This window comes from Gossypium raimondii, chromosome 3 (assembly GCF_025698545.1).
Source record: "Gossypium raimondii isolate GPD5lz chromosome 3, ASM2569854v1, whole genome shotgun sequence".
Lineage (NCBI taxonomy): Eukaryota > Viridiplantae > Streptophyta > Magnoliopsida > Malvales > Malvaceae > Gossypium > Gossypium raimondii.
This window is the reverse complement of record NC_068567.1, coordinates 37,275,839-37,285,503: the sequence shown is the minus strand read 5'-3', so window position 1 is coordinate 37,285,503 and position 9,665 is coordinate 37,275,839. Positions and strand designations below refer to the sequence as shown.

The window sequence follows — 9,665 nt, the reverse complement described above, 5'->3', positions numbered from 1 at the left end:
ACCCTATGTGGGTATTTCGGTCATTTTACCCTATGGGGGTATTTCGGTCATTTTACCCTATAGAGGTATTTTGGTCATAACAGTGTAAATAGGCCCAAGGCCCATTACTCGGCCCAAGTGAGCCCACATGCTCATGCGGCCCGCTCGCCAAGGCTTGAACGCCTAACTTTTCTGACACTTCCAAACACTCCTAAATCACTTAACCACTGAAGGTAACATTCATTTATGTCACTTCCTTGCACAACTAAATATTTATGTGCAGTCTCCTAACTATTCCATTGTTCAAAACCTATTTCTTCTAGGCCCAAAATTTGGGGTGTTACATCATTGCTCTTCAGGTTAAAACCCTTTTTCAGTATCATAGGTTGATGCTTGAAAATTGAATCAAATCACTCTTTCACTTCTTCATCGATTTAAATCGGGCTTTCAGAAGTAGTTTTTGACGATCTAGTTCTTTTGCGAGACATGGTATTTTCCCAAAAATTTGGCAAAGTTTCTGCTTGCAAAGGCAAAAGAGAAATCAACAAAAGAGGGTGGATCTTGTATCGATAAACCTTGTGACGACGAAGGAGTTGCGGCAAAAGCAGCAATGTGTGGCAGTAATGGTGGCATGTGGCGGCGATAACAGCTACGTGCGGTAGCGACGTTGATGCTTCGGTAATTCTCTTGTGGTGACACTAGGTAGTTTCAGCCAAAGAAAAGGAAATGGCTAGAGGTTCCTTTCGGGATTTGAAGCTAGCAGCACAAAAAGAAAGATTTTAAGGAATTTTAGGGTGTAAGTAACTTACTTTGAGGGATATGAAAATTTAGTAGAATGGAGAGGGGTTTATATAGGGAAAAATTAGAGCAACATGTAGCAAAAATTTAGCTAAATTAAAGTTACTTGGGCAGCAAGTAAGGGTTAAATTTTTCCCTCCTTTTCGCTAACTTGGGCCTCAGACCTAGACTGTATCTTAAAAAACACTGATTAGTAATTGGGCCAAACTTAACCCCCTTTATTAACAATAAAATTTAAAATTAAACAAAATAAATTAAACTAGGAAAAACATTTTAAAACCTAATTAGCAGATTTCTTCTTAACAAATTGCATTAAATTAACTCTTATGAAAGGTTGGAGGGGTCACAGCGGTCCCACTTAAGTTTCAATCTCCTTAGACAAAATTAATTAAATGTACTTAATTTAAGAAAATAAATTCTAATTATTTATTTATTTACAAGACGAGTTTATGAAAAATCAAGGGTCTGTTAATTTGAACGAAAATTTAACTCACTCAACTTCACCATCCCAGTAGTGTTTGAGACGTTGACCATTAACTTTAAACGTACCTCCGTAATTGTCATACAATTCAATAACTCCATAAAGACAAACTCGGTGGATGGTATAAGGTCCTTTCCATCGGGATTTTAGCTTCCCAGGAAATAACTTCAGCCTTGAATTAAACAACAACACCTTCTGACCTTTTACAAACTTGCGAGGTTGTATATGACTATCACGCCATTTCTTTGATCTTTCTTTACACATTTTGGTATTCTCATAGGAAAACAACCTCAACTCTTCCAACTCATCAAGTTGTAACATCCTTCTCTCATTGGCTCGCTTAAGATCAAAATTTAACTTCTTCAAAGCCCAGTGAGCTTTATTCTCCAATTCTAATGGCAAATGACATGCCTTTCCAAATACAAACCGATAAGGAGTCATTCCTAATGGAGTCTTGAATGTTGTTCGATAGGCCCATAATGCATCATCGAGCCTTTGAGACCAATCTTTTCTATTAGGGCGTACTACCTTTTTAAGGATACCTTTGATTTCACGGTTCGCTCTTTCAACTTGTCCATTAGACTAAGGGTGATAGGCAGTAGCAATCTTGTGCTCACATCATATTTGTCAAGCAACCACTTAAGCCATTTGTTCACAAATTGAGAACCTGCATCACTAATAATAGCTCTTGGTGTCCTAAATCGTGTAAACACATGCTTATGTAGGAATCGCATGACTACCTTAGCATCATTTGTAGGGTATGCTTCAGCTTCAACCCACTTGGATACATAGTCCACAGCAACTAAGATGTATTTGTTCCCATATGAAGAAGGAAATGGGCCTAAGAAGTCAATGCCCCATACGTTGAACAATTCAATCTCCAAAATGTTTGTCAAGGGAATCTCATTCCTCCTTGATTATTTCTAGTTCTTTGGCACTTATCACAGTTCTTCACATAAGCGTAAGCATCTTTAAATAGTGTAGGCCATAAGAAACCTTCTTGCAAAATCTTTGTTGCAGTACGTGAACCACCAAAGTGTCCCCCACTTGGAGATAAATGGCAATGATATAAGATCTCAGCAATCTCATTTTCAGCTGCACACTTTCGAATTATATTATTTGCACAGTGTTTAAACAAAAATGGATCCTCCCAAAAATAATACCGACTATCATGAAGGAGTTTCTTCCTTTGTTGGTATGTCATTTCTCGATGAATTATTCCACATGTAAGATAATTGGCAAAATCAGCAAACCAGGGTATTTCATGAATTTGACTTACCCCAAATAAGTGATCATCTGGGAAATTCTCGTTGATAGGCACACCAGACTTGGTTGCCTTATCTTGCTCCAACCTCGATAGATGATCAGCTAATTGATTTTCGACACCTTTTCTATCTTGGATCTCAAGGTCAAATTCTTGGAGTAAAAGTATCCAACGAATTAGCCTTGGTTTTGCATCTTTCTTCGTGAGCAAGTATTTAATGGCCGCATGGTTAGTAAATACTGTAACTTTTGTACCTATAAGATATGAACATGATTTTTCAAAAGCAAAAACTATAGCAAATAGTTCCTTTTCAGTTACCGTATAATTAAGTTGGGCTCCCATTAAGGTTCTACTTGCATAGTAAATGGGGTGGAATACTTTTTTTCTTCTTTGACCCATCACAACTCCAACAGCATAATCACTTGCATAGCACATCAACTCAAAAGGTGAGTTCCAATCAGGTGTAACAATTATTGGGGTTGTAATTAACCGATTCTTTAGATCTTCAAAAGTTTCCAAACATGCTTTGTTGAAATTGAACACTGTATCTTTCTCTAACAACAAACACAGCGACTTAGAAATTTTTGAGAAATCCTTGATAAACCTTTGATAAAAACCAGCATAGCCTAAGAGACTTCTGACTCCTTTCACATTAATTGGGGCCGGTAATCTTTCAATTACATCCACCTTTGCTTTGTCAACTTCAATTCCTTTCTTTCAGATCTTGTGACCAAAGACAATTCCTTCATTGACCATAAAATAACATTTTTCCCAATTAAGGACAAGATTCGTCTCTTCGCATCTCTTCAGTACCTTAGCCAAATTACTCAAACAAATATCATAAGTGTTACCAAAAATAGAAAAATCACCCATGAAAACCTCGACGAAATTTTTGACCATATTAGTAAATATTGCCATCATGCATCGTTGAAAAGTTGCAGGTGCACAACATAAACCAAAAGGCATTCGCCTAAAAGAAAACGTACCATACGGACAAGTAAAGGTTGTTTTATTTGGTTATATCCCGAATAGCCATCTAAAAAATAATAGAATTCATTACCTGCCAGTCGATCTAACATCTGATCCATAAAAGGAAACAAAAAATGGTCCTTCCGAGTGGCTTTGTTCAGCTTTTTGTAATCAATCCAGATTTCCAACCGGTAATAGTTCTCGTTGGAATTAACTCGTTGTGCTCATTTTTAACAATCGTGATTCCACCATTCTTCGACACACACTGTACCAGACTTACCCACGAACTATATGAAATAGGATAGATGATTCCTGCATCTAACCATTTAATCACTTTCTTTCTCACAACTTTTTTCATAATAGGATTGAGCCTCCTTTGCCCATCAATTTGAGCTCTTTCACCTTTTTCTAAAATGATTTTATGCATGCAAAATGAAGGGCTTATACCTCGAATATCAGCTATGCTCCAACCAATTGCTTTCTTAAATTTCTTTAGAACAGCAATTAATTGCTCCTCTTGATCTTTTTTCAGTTCCGCTGAAATAATCACAGGCAAAGTAGAACAATCACCTAAATACACGTATTTCAAATGGGAAGGAAGTACCTTTAGTTCGAGTTTAGGTGGTTGCTTGATTGACAATTTGGGTTGCACAAATTCTCTGACTTCCAATACCAACGATTCAGACTATGTGGATTAAATATAATTTCTCGGATTGGCTTTCATCAAAGCCATGTTTTCTTCACCTTATTCATCCTCCAAAGGGTCAAGGTCTAAAGCTTTCTCTAATGGATCTTCTTCAAAATTGCTTTCCAAAGAAACCAGGGTTTCTATCTCTTCCATAACTGAACACTCCTCTGTTGGATCGGGAAATTTCATTGCTTTAAGAATGTTAAAGGTTACCTAATCGTCTTGAACTCGCATGGTGAGTTCACCTTTCTGCACATCAATTAACGTTATTCCCGTGGCTAGGAAAGGTCTTCCTAGGATAATTGGTACTTTTTTATCTGCTTCAAAATCCAAAATAATGAAATCAGTAGGAAAAATAAATTTATCAACTCTTACCAAAACATCCTCGATCTTTCCTTCGGGATATGCTAAACATCGATATGCTAGCTGAAGCGTCACAGTTGTAGGTCTTACTTCACCTATTCCTAACATCTTTAAAGTAGACTTAGGCATTAAGTTGATACTCACTCCTAAGTCACACAAAGCTTTACCACAGTAAGATTCACCAATGTTACAAGGTATAGTAAAGCTTCCTGGGTCTTTCAATTTTGGTGGCAGTTTATTCTGCAGGAACGCACTGCACTCCTTTGTCAAAGCAACAGTCTCATACTCACTCACTCGTTTCTTCTTGGACAGTATGTCCTTCATAAACTTCACATAATTCGGCATTTGTTCTAAAGCATCCACCAACTGAATATTGATATGTAACTGGTTTAGAACATCCAAAAACTTCTTGAATTGCACCTCCTGTTTCTGCTTGTGTTGCTGCAATCTTTGCAGATATTGAGGTGATGGAACTTACGGTTGAACCGGAAAACTTTTCTGAGTAGGTAAATTTGCATCCAAAGAAGATGTTAAAATATCTGAATTCACTATGTCAGGGATTACCTTGTTAGACTTTGCAGATTCTAATTCCTTTGGTGTAGGAACTTCAACAGCTAGTTGACTTTCCTCCTTTTCAACATGGTCATCATCGACATCAATCAACTGGGGTTCCAGTGTCTTTCCACTTTACAATGCCATTGCCTTGATATGTTCTTTACCCAAATTTCTTGGATTCTCAGTATAGCTAGGCAAGGTTTCTTGCGGTCTATTTTGAAGCAACGTAGCTAACTGACCCATTTGGTTTTCCAAATTTTTCAGTGTTGCTGCTTGGGTTTGGATCAAAGTGTCATTATTGTCATGTACGCTTTCAACAAGTTCTCCAAATTGTTTGATACCTCAGCTTGAGGTGGTTTTGGAGCTTGCTGATTAAACCCTTGAGATTGGTTGGGTCTCTACTGCAATAAGTTGTTGTTCAATCCATTTCCTTGGTTGCTCCAAGAAAAGTTATGATGATTACGCCATGAAGGATTGCAGAAGTTTGACTGGGGTCCTTGTCCACTCTTATTTTGATATTGGTTCCCCACATAGTACACTGACTCGGGATTTGATGGACAATTCTCAAAAGAATAACCTTCCCCACAATACACACAGGAAACTACTTCAAACGGACTTGGTGGCTGAGCCGCAAAAATATTAGTACTATTAGCAGTTAACTATTTTAACATAGAGGAAATACATGATACCTGAGCTGATAACGAATTGAGGGAGTCAACTTCATGAACTCTGGCTACACGTCTTCCTGAAGTTATTCAATTTGTTGGCCATTGATAGTTATTACTCGCGATCCTCTCAATGATCTCATAAGCCTCATTATAAGACTTAGACAAAATTGCACCATTCGCGGAAGCATCTACCATCAATCTTGTATGTGCATTGAGGCCATTATAGAATGTCTCCAACTGGATACAATGAGGAATTCCATGATGAGGACACTTACGAAGTAACTCCTTGAATCGCTCTCAAGCCTCATATAAAGACTCATCATCTAATTGTTGGAAATTTGTGATCTCGTTCCTCAACTTAGCATTTTTGCTAGGTGGGAAATACTTAATCAAAAATCTCTCTGCTAATTCTTGCCATGTAGATATGGAACTTGGTGGCAATGAATTGAGCCATGCTCGTGCTCGATCTCACAACGAGTACGGAAACAACTTCAACCTCAGTGCATCTTCAGTCACATCGACTATCTTGAAGGTGGAGATGTGGATCTTCCGTGGGCATACCACTAAATTGGCCCACCATTTGTAGCATTTGAAACATCATTGGTTTCAAATCAAACTGGGTTGCCTAAATATTTGGCCTTCTAATTCCTGGGTTTAACTCGCTAAAAAGTGGCACAGCATATTGTCTGATGCATTGATCCCTTTCATCGGCAATAAAGATGGGATTTCGTACGTAATCGGCTTCATTACCTTGGTCTTGATTCTAATTTCCAAGGTCCATCTCAACTTGTCTTTGAGCTGTTCGTTCATGTCTTCTTTGTCTGAAAGTTCGCTCAATTTCAGGGTCTACAGGGAGTAAATCGATAATTCGATCTATGCTCATAAACACCTGAACAGAAAATCACAAAAATTAAAAATAAGAAGTTAGTAATGTTAGAAATAAATCAAATTGAAAAATATAATTTCATGAAAAAAATGACCATGGCAGTAGTTAACAATCCCCGGCAACGATGCCAAAAACTTGTAACACTCGGGTTTGTGCAAGTGTACACAGTCGTTATCAAGTAATAAGTAAGTATCGAGTTATCGTCTCCACAGGGATTGTATTTGTGCTAAGTCAATTTATAAAATTATATTAACAATTTGAAAAATAAAAACAAAATATAGTTAAGAAGTGATATAAACTAGATGCAATGATCCCTAATGTAAATTATCCTAATATATAGACTATATGAATGAAATAGATTTTAGCAAAATTTAACACAATTTGCAACAATTATAACATAAATAAACTACGACAATTACTTTAATTAAACTTAATTTATTATCATCATGTTTAATAATATTCGGAAAAACATTCCATGGCAACTCGATCTTTCATGAGTTTGGAAACCACATTAGGTTCTTACAGAATCTTTTACTTAGTAAATACGCATTTTAGTGATCCTTATTTACTAAAGTTTTCTTAGCATTCGTGTGACGTAACAGGGACGTGTTAGGTTTGAAACAATTTAATCATACAAATCTAAAAACTAGGCAGATAACAGAGCCTGGTTAGGGTTGTTATGAAACCTACAATTTAATCGGGTTAGGATCTAAATTGAGCATGCAGATTTCAATTATGCGTCCATTAGCCGTCGTCTGGTTAGGATCCCTCAGCTAATTCAGGTGCACTTCAATCACGTACAAACAAAATACAGACTTGATTTTAATTGAAAACATGATCGATAGAGGCAGAAACATTATAAGTATGAATCAAATAAATATTATTTAATCAAAATAATCATCCTAGCTTAAATAAAATTAAGCTATCATTGTTGTAAACAAGAACAAAGAACACATAGCAAACATCCTTATATTAAATTAAAGAAAAGAAAGATTAAACCCAATTTAGAGTGGTTGTCACCCAAGACTCTGACTGACGAGGCTCCTTCACTTCTTTGCGTTGCTCCTTTGCTGATGGTTCTCCAAGGTGGCCAACCAAGAGCTATTTAAGAGGCTAATTTGCTAAACCCTTATGCAAGGATGATGATAGGCGTGAGAGCTAAGAGATTTGAGAGAGAGGATGAGAGATGAGAGGGATGAGGGATGAAGGATGATGTGAGAAAGGAACTCTTATTTATAGGTGAGGCAAGGGAGCTAGTTTGCTAAAATTAGGAGTGTCCATCCTTTGAAACCTCCTCCAAGAGCTGCCGGCCATGAATTGAGGAAATGTGGCTGATTTTTCCTTGATTTTTGGTCAATTTGAATGCCACAACAACTCAAGACTAAGACTCAGTCTCCAACAAATCTTCAGTTAAATCTCTAATTTCTTCAACTCTTCAAGGGCCTTGTATAATTAAACCAAAAATTGGTTTATAATTAGCCATATGTAGCCGAAAATTGGGTTGACTTGGTCCCCACTTTGGACGGTTTTACAATTAGAAGAAACTCTCAAACCTGTCAAAAATAGCAGATAGTTTAGAGGACCAAATAAATTAATTTAACCACTTTAATTAATTAATTTACTTAATTAATTAAACCCAATTTTATTAATGAAATATTTAAAATGAATTATTAAAATACAAAATTATGTTTTATTATTTAATTTAATCATGCATGGCCCATTTCATAGCTTAAAAATATAATATGCTTAAATTAATATAAAATAAGCCATTTTATGCATGAAAACTATATAATAAAACATAAAATCACATTTTAATAATTTCTATGTCCTAATTTCATATTTTCACATATTTCATTAATTTATTAAACAATTACTTGGTTTTAACAACAATTTTAAGTAAAAAGGTGATGAATTATATAGGAAAAATCCTATATACTTTTCCATTTACAAATAACATCGGGGGTAGTAGCTTTCTCACGAGCTCTGATTGCATAAGCTCTAGATGGTGTTCTCGCTTCAGATTGTTCATTCGCATAACTATTCTTCCCCCAACCAGAAGTAGTATTTCTACCGTTTCCAGATTGTCTACCTCTCTCTGAGGTTGCTTCAAGCTTGTTTATTTGGTTGCCAAAATCATTTTTCCTTTTTGGACAATCACGAATGAAATGATTAGTAGATCCACAATGGAAACTAGCTCCCGAATTTGCTCGACACTCACCAAAATGCCTTTTGTTACAATCCTCACCGATAGGAACAGTTCTTTCAACATTTCTTATACTTCCAACACTAGCCGCAGGAGAATTAACAGACTTAAAATTGCTTTGCCTCAGTTTATCTCTGCCAGTGAACTCTGAAGGGCAGCTGATCGACTTGTGTCATTTCTAAATATCTTCAATGGAGATGTTTGGGCAGACTTAATCGACCCTCTTTTGTTAAAATCGCAAAATTTCAAATCTGATTGTCGTTTACTCTTGCAAATTTCTTCAAGTTTTGGGCTCTTTCAGAAAGTTCTACAAATTCCCGTAACTATAATGCTGCCACAGACATATAAATATCATCATTTAACCTGTCTTCAAATCTAATACACATTTCCTCTTTATTTGACACTATATTACGAGTATATTTGCTTAGCTATACAAATTCTCGTTCATACTCAACTATAGACTGATTCCCTTTATTAATTCAAGAAATTCTTTCTTTGTCTTTTTGATAAAAAATTGACTAACATATTTTTTCTTGAATTCAATCTGAAAGAACTCCCAATTAATGTGATCATTTGATGTCATCGTGCTCAAAGTGTCCCACCATAAGTACGATTTATATTTTAACAATGACAAAACACAGCTCAAACAATCTTCAGGAGTGCACATCACTTCCATGAAGAATCTCTTCGTATTCATTAACTAGTACACAGCTTTTGCAGGATCATTATCAACCTTGCCTCTAAATTCTTCCGATCCACATTTCTAGATTTTATCCACAGACACTCGATTAACCATAACTGGTACAAGATT

The 9,665-nt window shown here is 36.2% G+C and overlaps 1 non-coding gene across 1 annotated transcript; it reads left to right on the top strand.

Moving 5' to 3' along the window:
• The first annotated feature begins 6,018 nt into the window (after positions 1–6,018).
• LOC128040176 (small nucleolar RNA R71) lies at positions 6,019–6,125 on the top strand. The gene has a single exon (XR_008194835.1). It is a non-coding gene; the product is annotated as a small nucleolar RNA R71 (small nucleolar RNA).
• Positions 6,126–9,665: the final 3,540 nt, after the last annotated feature.